Source organism: Anabrus simplex, chromosome 7 (assembly GCF_040414725.1).
Source record: "Anabrus simplex isolate iqAnaSimp1 chromosome 7, ASM4041472v1, whole genome shotgun sequence".
Lineage (NCBI taxonomy): Eukaryota > Metazoa > Arthropoda > Insecta > Orthoptera > Tettigoniidae > Anabrus > Anabrus simplex.
In genome coordinates this window covers 105,587,769-105,602,004 of record NC_090271.1, presented here as the reverse complement: position 1 = coordinate 105,602,004, position 14,236 = coordinate 105,587,769, and the positions used below count along the sequence as shown (strand labels likewise).

The following is a 14,236-nucleotide window of genomic DNA, read 5'->3' as shown; positions in this document are numbered from 1 at the left end:
AATCACGAAACACTGGGGCTTACTACTCAGTTGCTGAGGAGTGCCATACGGGTTTGTGATGTCTAATATATAAGTAATAATAATAACAACGTAAACGTTTCCACCTTTTCAATACTAAAATATATTCACAAAATTATAAATTACACGGTACTAGTTTCGACCCATCTAGGGGTCATCATCAGCCGTATTGGAGCAAAGATCACTTTTGGCGAAATCCTAAGAAAATGTTATTTTAAAGAATAACAAGTGAAATGAGATGTTATTATGGTAATAGTTAATAATACAAGGAATATACATACTAAGAGGTTTTTAACAAAGAATAAAGTATAAATGGGGTGTTGTAAAAATAATAATCATGGAAATCAGTAAGTTCTTGTATTGAAATGACATATATAAAATTATATATGACTTAGGAAGAGGGCTTAAGGTGGGGCTGAAGGGTGCGGGAGAAAGTGTAATTGTCTTGGAAAAGTACCTTTGATTAAATTATTTACCGTGTAATTTATAATTTTGTGAATATATTTTAGTGTTGAAAAGGTGGAAACGTTTACGTTGTTATTATTATTACTTATATATTATTCTCAGTTCAATACGGACCAAAAACATGAAATTCATAACCATTAATTGTGATGTCTAGCAGAATTGAGTGCTCGCATGTGATTCCACGCTAATCTAGACATCTCTCATGCATGATACTACATGACAGTTGAGCTAAACATTTAAACTCTGATGTAACTGATACTATTATGCTGACAATAATGAAGACTTATCATTTAAATAAACAGTTTTACAGTATTTACATTTTAATTTAGAGCACTCAATGACTCAAATATGTATTAATATTATGTAAGTAGCACATATCTAGGTTACGTTAGTCTGTAAAATAAGCAGGACACTGAGGTATGGTTGCCGTAGAAGCAAAGGCTGACCCAGTGCAGTTACCATGAAGACAAGCCTGCTGGCTGGCTCGTGTTGCTTGGATTTGCCAAACCTCTCACTTCTGAGTTATGAACAACAGAACAAACAAACAACTGAGCCGGAAGCGAATTAAGACGGACGCGATTACTAGTAATGAAGTTAGATACAATTAATAAATTACATACGATATCGAGGAACTGAGAGTAACACAAAATCGGAAGTAATAAAATCATGGTGGCAGTGACCAAGACAAAATAGATATTCAAATTGTTAAGGATGACACATTTTAAAAATACAGATGAAAGCCTGACTCAAGTGCATGGACGTGTTCTGAAGAAGAAGTGGTCAAAATGCATCAAATTCTTATTAAGAGTGAAGGAAATAAGAAAGAAAAGCTGTTTACAGGATATATATAAGTCTACAGCATAAGATATTATAAGATTTAACAAATATGCATAAAGTAATAAAATACGTTACATAAACTGATTTGCAGCGGCAAACAAGCAGAGCAATGACAAGCCGTAATTTCAAGAAATAATATTCACTATATCACAGTAGAGACAATAAACAACTATTAAAGCCATTCTTTTCTGTAAAAAATTTAAATAACTGTAGACATATTGGAGATCTAACAGAAACATTGTTATTATATGAAGTTATATTAAGTGGAACCCAATTATATAATTCATGTTAGAAGGCTTTGAAACTGTTATAATGTCACAGCTGATTTCATCATTGTATTCTGTATTCTCACGCAAGTTTTTGAAGGTTGGGAGTCGACTATCTGGATGATTCCGAACTGGATCGACATGGCTGAGATGACTCCTGGCCCACGATGACATCAACGATGCCAGCAAATAGAATGACCAAAATCCAGAGCTGTAGAGGATGACCAAATGATAAATATCATTCCGGAAAGCGATGGAAAAAGATAAGTTTTCTAAAATCATGTGTATAGATAAATAATAACAAAGTTAGGATGTCTGTAGTTAAAGCCTACATTGATAGATATGTGTTTAGAGTCTTCAGAATGACTTAAATTACATTATATTCTTGCAAGTATTATTTATGCCAACGATATACGGGAATAGGTAGTCTTCACCAAATATTAAGACAAACCCAAGTTAGGAAGTGTAATAAAGTGTTAATAGTGTTCTAATGAAACAAAGAATCCCAATTAGCCATGCTATTCTGTACCATATGTGAAATGTTAATAAGAGGGATAATTTTAGGATCTTCGATACGCAATGCCAAGTGACATTACGATGTGTAGAGGTTATATGTTACCGTGCATGATATTCATTGAATATGGAGATACTGGTAGACTGAAAACATCTTAACGTTATTTGATAGGGTATTGATCCGATACTGCGAGTAAATGGAAATAAGGTTATTTGAGCGTTAGGTAAGATATATATAGTTGAAATATATGAAGGAATATGAAGTGATATACGGTAAAATGAGTTATGATGAAAACATAACAATGCTATATGTTGTGAATGAAGAATTTGTTGAATGAGATATAAATGATTTATTTTAAGAGTAAGGAAAGGAATATTGACACACAGCAAGATCATATATGTTTATTATACAGTAGCAGTACACTGTCTGAGAATCCACATCGTAGGTTAATGGGGACGTGGTCGTGGGGGGGGGGTCTCTCTCTCTTCTTTTTTTTTTTTTTTTTTTTTTTTTTTTTTACTTACTTATGGAATGTCATTGTAGGTCAAGATCATCAAAAAAAGGAATTCTTATAAGAATACCGGTAACTGGCTATGCACATGGATATTATAACTTAACATTACTATTTTAAAATCCAATTTTTCCCAAATAATGATGGCATAATGGAGATTAACATGGATACTGGTAATTACTATCATATTGTGTGATAAATATAATTGAGAGTAGATACTATACAGTGTCTTCAAAATTGATTTTCCTTAGGCAAAATAATTAGAATAACTTGCACATTAGGTTATTAATGAATATATTTGGTCAAATTTTAGAATCTTATCATCCTGTTAGACATGCCCAAAGATTATTTACGTTAAAAAATGAATTGATATAAAGAATGATGATGATTAACATAGCATTGAATAGAAGCAGATTATTGCTGTCGAGTGAGAAACTTATATTTTCCAGAAGCTTATAGTGAAATGCTACAAAATAAAATATCAATCTTATGTTAACAAAACTTGTCCTAAGCAAAGTTAATGAAAACTAATGTAAAATAAGGAAACATGTTGTGATTTAGGTGATTCTTGAATAACAAACAATATGATAATGTACAGAATGATCCTTCAGACCGATACAACTAACAATTTCCCATGTCAAGATACAATTTAGATATTTTTTAATGGATATTTAAAAAAAATATAATTAATAATCCATTTCAATTGTAATATATTGTAAAAATAATGAAAGATAGGAGAGGCAAGAAGGTAAATAACATAATTGATGCCAATTATATGAGCACAAATGATTATTACATATGAGAAGAATGAATATTAATCAAATTTTAAACTTAATTCTCACTTTTTACTTTTCTCATCCACTTAATTCTTACTTTCTTGAATGAATGACATTAATTAATAATAATGTGTAATTGATGTTTCCCACAGTAACAAAGATCAACTTAGATTTAAGCTGTAGAATTATCCATTTTCTTGCAATTTCATGATATGTCAGATGGAGACGCCCATCAATTCTGATGATAGACAGGTTTACATCGCTATTGATGTCGCCCAATACTGGGCAAGAATCATCTAGCTCACGAATTGTTGCTTTATCTGTGATTGTTTGTATAATAGACCTGAATCCCACGATAAAATCTTTACGAAAATAATGAATCCTGAGATCTAGTCGGGATATCTTTACGGCAGCTATCCTGGATGCGCGTTGGACATATAGAAAATTTGACGCACAAAATGGAAGCAGAAAACAACATGGGACATGAAAAGGATTAAAACTGATATCATAACTGGCACCAAATGAAACTTAAAACAAAATATAGCTGCTATAAACAACATTCTACGAAAATTGTCAGGAACAAGTTGGGGAACACAACCACAAACAATTAGAACATCAGCTCTAGCTCTATGCTACTCTGCAGGAGAATATGCCTCCCTGGTTTGGTACAGGTCAGCTCATACGAAGAAGGTTGACATTGCTCTAAACGAAATCTGCAGGATCATTACTGGATGTTTGAAACCTACACCCATTGAGAAGATCCAACTTTTAGTTGGTATTGCTCCCGGTGAGATTCGTGAGGAGATAGCAGCTAACAAAGAAAGGCTCCAATCATCTTCTTCAGAAGCACATCCTATCTATGGATACCACTCAGCCACACAGAGGCTAAAATCTAGAAACGTTTTCCCCGCACATCAGTTAACCTTGAGGGGAAAGCAGAGAATGCTAGGGTAAAATGTGGAAAGAAAGAGTCAACCACCTTTCCAACTGGATAGAGCCAAAGGAAAGTCTTCCATGTGGACACCAGGAGACTCCGTACAGAAGTTGGCAGAACAAAAGTAAGTGGGGTTTCCCCAAGCAATTCATCACTTTGTGATTGCGGAGAGGAGCAGACGATCCAACATCTATGTGTTTTATGTCCTTCAATGTGCACTATGAAAGACTTGATTGCAGCCTCCCCCAACTCTATTGACGTCGCCCAATATTGGGCAAAAATCATATAGATCTCGAATTGTTGCTTTATCTGTGATTGTTTGTATAATAGACCTGTATATTTGTATAGTAGGAATGTAGATATCATGTTTATTTTTTAAATATTTGTATGTAAATTTGGTACTTCTGACACGAATAAAGAAAGAAACCAATTAAAAAGAAAAATTAACAACCCAATGTGAAAGCAATGATATAATGCCAATAACAAACCATGAAGTAATGGATAACAGATGTCAGATGTGCACGAGAAGAAAAAGATTTGTTATAAGAACAGTACACAACATTGGAAAACATGAGATGAATGTGGGAGATAAGTCCGGCCCCGCGGTGTAGGGGGCAACGTGTCAGCCTGTCACTCGGCGGCCCCGGGTTCGATTCTCGGCCTGGTCAGGGTTTTTAAATTGTAATGATTATTATCCCTGGCCTGGGAACTGGGTGTTTATGATGCCCTTAATGTTCCTTTCCTCACACACAACATTCCCCACTACCGCCATTCCAATAACATGCAGGTTCATACAATATATACTATAACAAATTGAAATATCTGCAGACATATTGGAGATCGCCAACTACGAGCTGAGGCATACAGTTACACGGTTTGCTGTCCACAGTTTTCACCACAAAATTTATACGAGGAACTATTTTCACGAGCCATCTCCAAAAAGATAAAAGTATTTCAAGATTTGATCTTTCAAATGACTTTTAGTATTTTAGCACAGGGGTCCCAGGTTCGATTCCCGACAGGATCGGGAGTTTTAACCATCATTGGTTAATTTCGCTGGCACGGGGTCTGGGTGTATGTGTTGTCTTCATCATCATTTTATCCTCATCAGGACGTGCAGGTCGCCTACGGACGTCAAATCAAAAGACCTGCATTTGGCAAGCCGAACATGTCCTCGGACACTCCTGGCGCTAAAACCCATATGCCATTTCATTTTTTTCAGTGTTTTTAGACTTCGTATTTTTGTTTTCAAGGCTGAAGAAGGCTCAATGGGGCTGAAACAAGTTCCTGTTATGTAAATTTACTTAAATTTTCCTTTAAGACACATTTTATTTCATTGACCAAGATGAAGTTATTATATATTTTCCTTAGCCATGCATGATTTGGAAAATATTACAAAGATGTCCCTGAATATGGCTATGACTCTGTTTAACACTAAAATAGTGCCAATTATCATATATGGTTTAGAACTAATCTGGGAACATTTATCACAGATCTAGAGACTCTAGAGAAGGTAAAAGCGTTCTTCCTGAAAAGAGCCCTGGGAGAAGGAAAACTGCAGTTTCAAGGCTTGCATACAAACTTACAAGAGAAACCTTCTTTACCGAGGACTTGATATGTCATCACTTAGTGCTGCCATCCACTGCACAAGTGGTTAAACTGCTGGTCCTCCGATGAGACAAGTGAAAGGAAATAGAAGAAACTGTTCTAGTCTAGAGATGCTATGACTGACAGGGGATGGACAAAAGGAAACCCCAACATGTGATCTGCATCAACAAAGCTGGCGATACATGAATTTCACCAAAGAATATGCCAAAACAAGAAATAACATGACCTCAACATAATATGCAAAAGCACAAAATACCATGACCTCAACAGAGACTGTATAATTATGTAGATTATGAGATAAGTTTAGTGACAAATATCACTTCTCTACGTGCAAGAATCATGTGATATTCCTATTGGACTGTAGTAGAGACTAACATACATAATTCTTTACGTACATTTGTAAGCGCTTTAAAAGTTTGAAAGGATAAGTCACGTGATAATGAAGGTAAGTCAATGTGGAGCCGCTCTAATCTGGGGACTAACCCCACCAGACCTCCTTTCCTTGCCCCCAGCCTAATGGTCTTGCTACTAGCTAGATATAACAAACCCAGACCCAATGGTTTTGTCACTAGCCAGACCTTACCAATCCAGACCAATGGTTTTGTCATTATCCGGACCTAACAAATCCAGATCAATGGTTTTGTCACTAGCCGCACCTAAGTTTCTAAGTTGGATGTCTTGTGTTGCACACTGTGATATTGTGTGAGGCACGTCATGTTGGATTCCTAACCACTTATTTGCACCCCCGTTAGTGAAATTTTACCACAAATTGTTTAATGAATGAGATAACTATGAGGTTCTTCATTTTGTCAAAAATAATTCAGTATAAAATTTAAAAAATACCTGAAGAAAACATTTATTCTGTTTTTTAATAATCTTTTTCAGGTACTTATGCCTCTTAGTCCCGTTTCTTCACACTTGTTCGGGGGATGAGGTGAGATTAATTTATCTGGCATGTTTTTATGGCCAGATGCCCTTCCCAGTGCCAACGTCAAATGAGGAACTAATAAAGATGCATATGAACGACAACAGACTGATCAAGAAAATCTTCAATACCATGCCAAGAGGAAGTAGGAAAGTTGGAAGACCTAAACTGAAGTGGGAAGAATGTGTGAGTCAAGACATACGAACCATGGGAGTTCGAAATTTTTTACAATTTTTTTTACGTCACACCGACACAGATAGGTCTTATGGCGACGATGGGATAGGAAAGGACTAGGAATGGGAAGGAAGCGGCCGTGGCCTTAATTAAGGTACAGCCCCAGCATTTGCCTGGTGTGAAAAATGGGAAACTATGGAAAACCATCTTCAGGGCTGCCAACGGTAGGGCTCGAACCCACTATCTCCCTGATGCAAGCTCACAGCTGTGCGCCCCTAAATGCACGGCAAACTCGTCCCGTAAGAGTTCAAAATTAGAGAAGCCTCACTCTCCCATTTTCACACCAGGCAAATGCTGGGGCTGTACCTTAATTAAGGCCATGGCTGCTTCCTTCCAACTCCTAAGCCTTTCCTATCCCATCGTCGCCATAAGACCTATCTGTGTCGGTGCGACGTAAAGCCCCTAGCAAAAAAAAAAGCTAATGATGTAATGTCCAAGAATATTCCAAGAATCAAGAATGAACAAGAGGAGTGTATATGTGATGATTTACAGAAGGCAGAAGTATTCAGTCAGCAGTGGGACTCAGGGGCTCTGAACTTTGGAGTGTGGGTTGACGACCACAGGGCCCTCAGCTGAGTCCTAGCATTGCTTCCACTTACCTGTGCCAGGCTCCTCACTTTCATCTATCCTATCCGACCTCCTCTGGTCAACTCTTGTTCTTTTCAGACCTCGACAGTATTACGTATGTAGGCCTAGGGAGTCTTTCATTTTCATGCCCTTCATGGCCCTTGTCTTCCTTTGGCCAATACCTTCATTTTACGAAGTGTTGGACCCCTTCCATTTTTTTCTCTCTGATTAGTGTTATACAGAGGATGGTTGCCTAGTTGTACTTGCTCTTAAAACAATAATCACCACCACCACCTCAGTCAGCAGTATGTAATGTCCATATAGAGGAGGTGACTAATACTAATGAAGTATTGAAATTTACCTATGATAACAAAGACATTTACAAAAAAAAACTAGAAAAACAGGTGGAAATGATAGGCCCTTAAGATTTCTGGGGATATAGTAAAGGCAATGGGTTGGGATATTGTACAATACCTGAAGTACTTACTTGATTACTGTTTGCATGAATGCGCTACCGGTATACCAAATGAATGGCGAGTTGCTATAGTAGCCCGTGTGTACAAAGGAGAGGTTCAGAAACATAAAGCTGATAATCACAGGCCTGAATGAATGAATGAATGAATGAATGAATGAATGAATGAATGAATGAATGAATGAATGAATGAATGAATGAATGAATGAATGTCAGCTTGACATGTGATGCATGTGAGCTTTGAGAAAACATTCTTTATGATTATATTAGACTGTTGCAAAATTACTAACTGGTTTGATAGCAGGCAGTTTGGATTCTGGGAAGATTACTTAAGTGAGGCTATTTTAGATACAGGAGATTAAATGGTCTGGATTACTTTTGATCTATTCATTGCTTTCGATACTGTAGGGTAGATCATGAGAGATGACTGACAAAAATGAGGGCAAGTGGACTAGACAAAAGGGTGACCGAATGGGTGCCTATATTTTTAGAAAATAAAACTCATATAATTAGAGTACGTGAAGCATTATCTGATCCCATAATCATTAAGAGGGGAGTTCCTCAAGGTAGTATTTATGGACCTTTATGTTTTCTTATATATTTCAATGATATGAGTAAAGAACTGGAATCAGTGATAAGGCTTTTTGTAGATGACATTATACTGTATAAATAATAAGTTACAGGACTGTGATTGACTTCAAAAAGACCTCGAGAATGTTGTTAAGTAGACAGCAGGCAATGGTATGATTGTAAACAGGGTGAAAATTTGGACTGTAAGTTTCACAAAGAGAGAAGTCCTCTCAACTTTAATTACTGCATTGATGGGGTTAAAGTACCTCATGGGGATCACTGTAAGTACCTAGGTGTTAATATAAGGGTCAATCACATAAACGTTATAGATCTCTTCATATGGTTATGACGATATTTAGCGGTTGTAATATGGATCTAAAGGAGAGGGCATATAAGTCACTGGCAAGACCAAGATTAAAGTATGGTTCCAGTGTATGAGGCCATCAACTTGGATTACTTGATATGAGAACTGGAAACATACTGGTATCCAAAGAAAAGTAGCACAATTCTTTCTGGGTGATTTCCAGCAAAAGAGTAATGTTACAAAAATATTACAAACATTGGGCTACTCAATGAAGCAGTATATTTTGAGCTGTCAGTGAAGAGATGGTGTGGAATGACATTAGTAGACAAATCAGGTTCAGCAGCATTTTAAGAAGTAGGAAACATCACACTATGAAGTTAAAGTTGTAATTCAAGAAGTCAAACTTTTTTTTAAAATAGGAATTAGGGATTGGAATAATTTACCAAGGGAGATGTTTGATAAATTTCCAACTTCTTTGAAATTATTTAAGAAAGGACAAGGTAAGCAATTACTAGGGAACAAATGCTATGAATACGAACAATAATTACTACTTTTTTTGTTCTCTCCTTTAAATCTAAAATTCAAATTAATGGCAGTGTTTACCAGAATATTACTGTCACCTTCCAATTCTCCTAAATATGTATCAATCTTCTGCCCTTAAACGAAGCTTATAATGGAGAGAACTGCTATTGATTAACTGATTAATTTATTGACTGATGTTCATCTCTATGGGTGTTAATACAAAGGTCTGAAATTCAATGCGACGGCTTTGGATGGAACAATTAATGGTAATAAAAATAAGAAGAAGTTCGCCTTGAATGTCAAAAGACAGGTCAGTACTTTAATAGGTTATGGAATTCCCCTCTGTTAATAAAGTTCTTATTGCAATGTCGTAGGAACAATGTTTACTTTGGAAATATATTTTACTGCAGTTTTGAACAATTGTGCAAATGTCATCAAGAAGTCATTCTCGATCTATTTTTACCAAATACAGTATCTTTACTGTATTTGTTTTTACCTAACCTGTGACGGTTAACCAACACAGATGATTCTTTCTTGGATGTTGAATGCCCAAGTTCCCGCCAGAGGCCAGACCGTTTTGTTTGAAAACGGGGAAGCAATGTAATTAAACAAATATCCTCTAGAATCAATTTTAGAGAAAAGAAGGAACCACAAAAGGTCTTCGCATGATTTCTTTGCTAAATGAAAAATAAAGTAAAAGACAAGGCGCACACTGAGCCACTTGATGGTGGTCATTAGCCGAGAAATAATGTATTTCAATGAAAAGTTGAGAATTTTGACATGTCCATGTTGGTTGTTATGTTACACAAAGTAGGCGGTCAAGTATGGCGGCTGTTGTGTATATGAATTACTCATGTTTCGCTTAGACTTCGAAGTATTGTGTGTTGTCTAGCCTGTAAATGGCAAATGCTGTTAAAGCGAGGATTAGTTTATTTTATATGTCACCGATTGGATTAACAATGTGTTCTTATTGAATAGGATGACGGTAGGCTATTAGTCTTGTCTGGAAGAACTAGTGCGGGTAAGAAACATGCTTTCAAATGTTCCAAAACTGTTAACATCATATTTTGATCCTTGGATTTTTCTTCGTTGTCTTAAACCCTCAACAAGCGTCGTGACACTTGTGGGAAATAACTGATGTTGTGTGGTCGGGGGTGGGGGGCACATGTTTGGGGCTGAATAGGGTTTTTAGTTTCTAAAAAATGTCATTAGATCAATCAATAGGGCAGTTATTAACAGGTCTTTGAAATATCGTGTATTAATAGGTAGTGTATGCTTCAATCAAGTAAGCCATAAATATATAAATGAATGCTTAAATATATATAAAACATTTCTAATTAATACAACTTCCCCATGAGGAGACTGCTACAAGGACAAAGTATGTCAGTCGTACAGTATTTTGTCTTCTAAGTTATTGGTGAGTTTGCTAGTGTTCCAGATAGAAATAACAATCATAAGGCCCAGGAATAAATGTGGAATGTGGCATGATTTATGGTTCATATATGTCAAATTAAGGTAGAAATGTTCAGTCTACTCTGCAAGGATTATTACATAATATGAAAGTGCTGTTATTCTTACGTAGAAATGATTTTGGAGGAGAGATGTGTTCATTATCCTGCCAGGGTCCAACCCACCTGCCCCTAGAAGTATATTTACTTTTATAACCTAAAGTAGGCCCTAGTGGTCCAGGCGCCATTATACATTGCTTCTGCCAAGGCATTGGCCAATGTTACCAACCACGGCAAAAGAAAATAGACTAAAGAGGTCCGTGAAGTTTGAAAGTTACAAGTAACTAATCTCATTTTGGTCCATACTGAAGATACAATAAGTAAAACACTTTCAAGATTAAAATTGTGTCCACCCTTTCAATACAAATATATTTTTTAGTGATTAATCACTAAATGTGAATTGAATCACTAAATTTGTATTGAAAAGGTGGACAGAATAATTTTAATCTTGAAAGTGTTTTTCTTTAAGTTTGAAAGTGCCATGGCGTCGGATGGTAATCTTACACTTTCTTGATTCCTCGTTTAATGTTGAGGCTTACGGCAAGAAATAAAGGTCATTTATTAGCTTTAACATATTTTTGCACATCCAGGCCAATCTCTGTCATGAGAGGGCCGATGACCTTCGATGTTAGGCCCCTTAAAACAACAAGCACAAGCATCTGTCATGAGAACAGTGGCCCTTTCGAAAGGCTCTTTTTTATTGCCGCGGTGCATACTGTCCGTACAGCAAGAAAAAAAGGTAATTTAGCAGTTGTAACCTATCTTTGCACATCCAGACCAATCTCTGTCATAAGAACATTGGCCCCTTTGGGGCCACACTCCCTCCGAGAGGCTCTTTTCTATCCCGCGGCGCATACTGTCCACACGGCAAGGAAAAAAAGGTATAGCTATATCAAACCGACAGCCAACAGTTGGCAGCATTGCTATTCTACTTACCTCAGCGCAACTAGTGGAAACCTTATTAAACAAAGGACAGTCACTTCGCGTGCGCCACATAGCGTTGCCTCGTGTTACTAACATTGCGGAGTAGCCTCTACAGCTTTGTCTGAATTAAAATATGTCCTACTCATAACACCAAGATGAAATATGCAAGTCTGTTCTTTCCCCATTCACCTCAATCGAAAGCTAAAATACGTGTTCGGCAACCCGATTTATTTTAATGTGTTGTTCTGTCCTTGTCTTTTTTGTGCTTTTTCTTAAATATCTTACGGCTGATGATGTCTACAAGTTAGACGAAACATGTCCCGTCATAGTTAATAATGTTGTTTAAATAAATAGACAATAAACTTATGGTATTGTAAAGGTGGAATATTGACTTAACCTAAAAGTATGGTAGTCTTTCAGTCTTTCTCAGACTCAAAAATGAACTTTCTGCTGTAGAAGTTGATATAGGGATTGTTAGTTGGAGTCAAACAAAAGTCAAGAACTCTGAAAGCCTAGTCTTCATTTCTGGGTTTTACTGAAGAACATCTGCCACAGATGTCGCACTGAAAATGCTTTCATTCCTAGTTTTCGAAATACGTAAAAGCGTGTCTTGGTGTACTGTATTACAATTGAACCTGCCCAAACGGACCCGTTAATCAGTCGATAGATCCCTATACAGACATTTTTCCACAGAACAGATTTTATTTAACATAAGACACGTGTTAAATACGCCTCATTTAAGCAGTCACCTCAAACCTCAGACAGCAGATGTCGCCTTAAGTCTCATCCACTTGACTTAAGCAGACGCTTTGTTCATTCCGGGATACTTCTTTTTCTTTACTTTTTATTCCAGACTATCTTGTCCTTTCTTTTAAACCATTCTGCAGATGTATAGGAATTCCTTTTGAATGTCTGTACTATTTTGAATCCAAGAAAAAGAGAGAAATAAATGTACATAGGAATGCTGTAGTAGCTGTGAAGGTAATTCCTCTGTACAGGTCTCTTCCCAAACTGCACTGGTAGTCTTGTGTTCTAATTCTTTTAACTTAAATCTTCAGCTTTAAGTATCGCAAGAAGTTGTATCATTGAAGCATGGATTAAAGATTCTTCACCGGGCGAGTTGGCCGTCGGCATCCCTGAAGATGGTTTTCCGTGGTTTCCCATTTTCACAACAGGCAAATGCTGGGGCTGTACCTTAATTAAGGCCACTGCCGCTTCCTTCCAACTCCTAGGCCTTTCCTGTCCTGTCGCCATAAGACCTATCTGTGTCAGTGCGACGTAAAGCTACTAGCAAAAAAAAAAAGTCTTCAATGGATGAAGAATTATTTTTGTGACATGTTGGATTGCAAGTATGGAAATAACACAGTGGAAGCATTTAACAGTTTATCCTTTTGGGGAATACTGCAGTAAAGAAAAAATGTGCCAAATTTACACAGACAAAGCTGAATGATTACCGGTACGTCTAAAAGTTCTGATATTTGAAACAGCTGTAAAATCACATATACCAAGCAAGTTGGCTGTGCGGGTAGGGGCGTGCAGCTGTGAGCTTACATTCGGGAGACAGTAGGTTCGAGCCCCACTGTCGGCAGCCCTGAAGATGGTTTTCCGTGGTTTTATCTCCTATGCAAATATTTAATTAAAATAACCAAAACAAAGGTATGCTTATATTTAAGGTGGATGTTCTTTGCCATTAAAATGTTAAGTAATTTTGTCAAGTAATTTTGACAGCCTTGTTACAGCAGACACTTCTTGTAGTGGACATTTTTCCGTGGAACCGATGGTGTCTGCAGAAGAGAGGTTCAGCTGTATTACCCCTTTTTATTAGTGTCATCTTTAAAGTGTTAATATAACATTTAAGGTTTACATTCTGTTGGTAAATGAATTATAACTCTTAGAACACACTAACTTACTTGTTAAAACACACTTAAATTATTAATTTTTTTACAGGATATTGTGGTGTTCTAATTGTGTATTTTAGAAGTAAATAATAGTGTTCTAAGTGTTATAATTAGAGAGAGGGGAATAAGAAAGGTACACATAATAGGACAGAAGAAAGGAGGGAGATTGCAGAGTGAAAGGATGAAGGAGTACTGAACGAGGATTAAAGCCCAGACAGATGAAGCTGAATTTGGATTAACGTGGTCCGTAGTCGGTCAAAGCAAATTAAGAAGAAGAAGGGCGTACACAACTGCAGTTCAGTGTGGGAAGAGGGAGAAACAGAAATAGGACAAGAGGTCAAACATGGAAACACAACAGGACAAGGATAATCACCACATCTTCA

At 36.7% G+C, this 14,236-nt stretch overlaps 1 protein-coding gene across 2 annotated transcripts in view; it reads left to right on the top strand.

Annotated features, from left to right (window-relative positions):
• Nucleotides 1–10,348: 10,348 nt before the first annotated feature.
• Nup107 (nuclear pore complex protein Nup107) overlaps nt 10,349–14,236 on the top strand; it is a 262,527-nt gene continuing 258,639 nt past the window's right edge. Inside the window, exon 1 of one of the 2 annotated variants that reach the window (XM_067151227.2) lies at nt 10,349–10,544. The gene's annotated coding sequence lies outside the window, so the exon portion shown is untranslated. Of the gene's footprint in view, nt 10,545–10,685; nt 10,941–14,236 lie in introns of those variants that run through there. The other variant, XM_067151228.2, reaches the window with a different exon arrangement.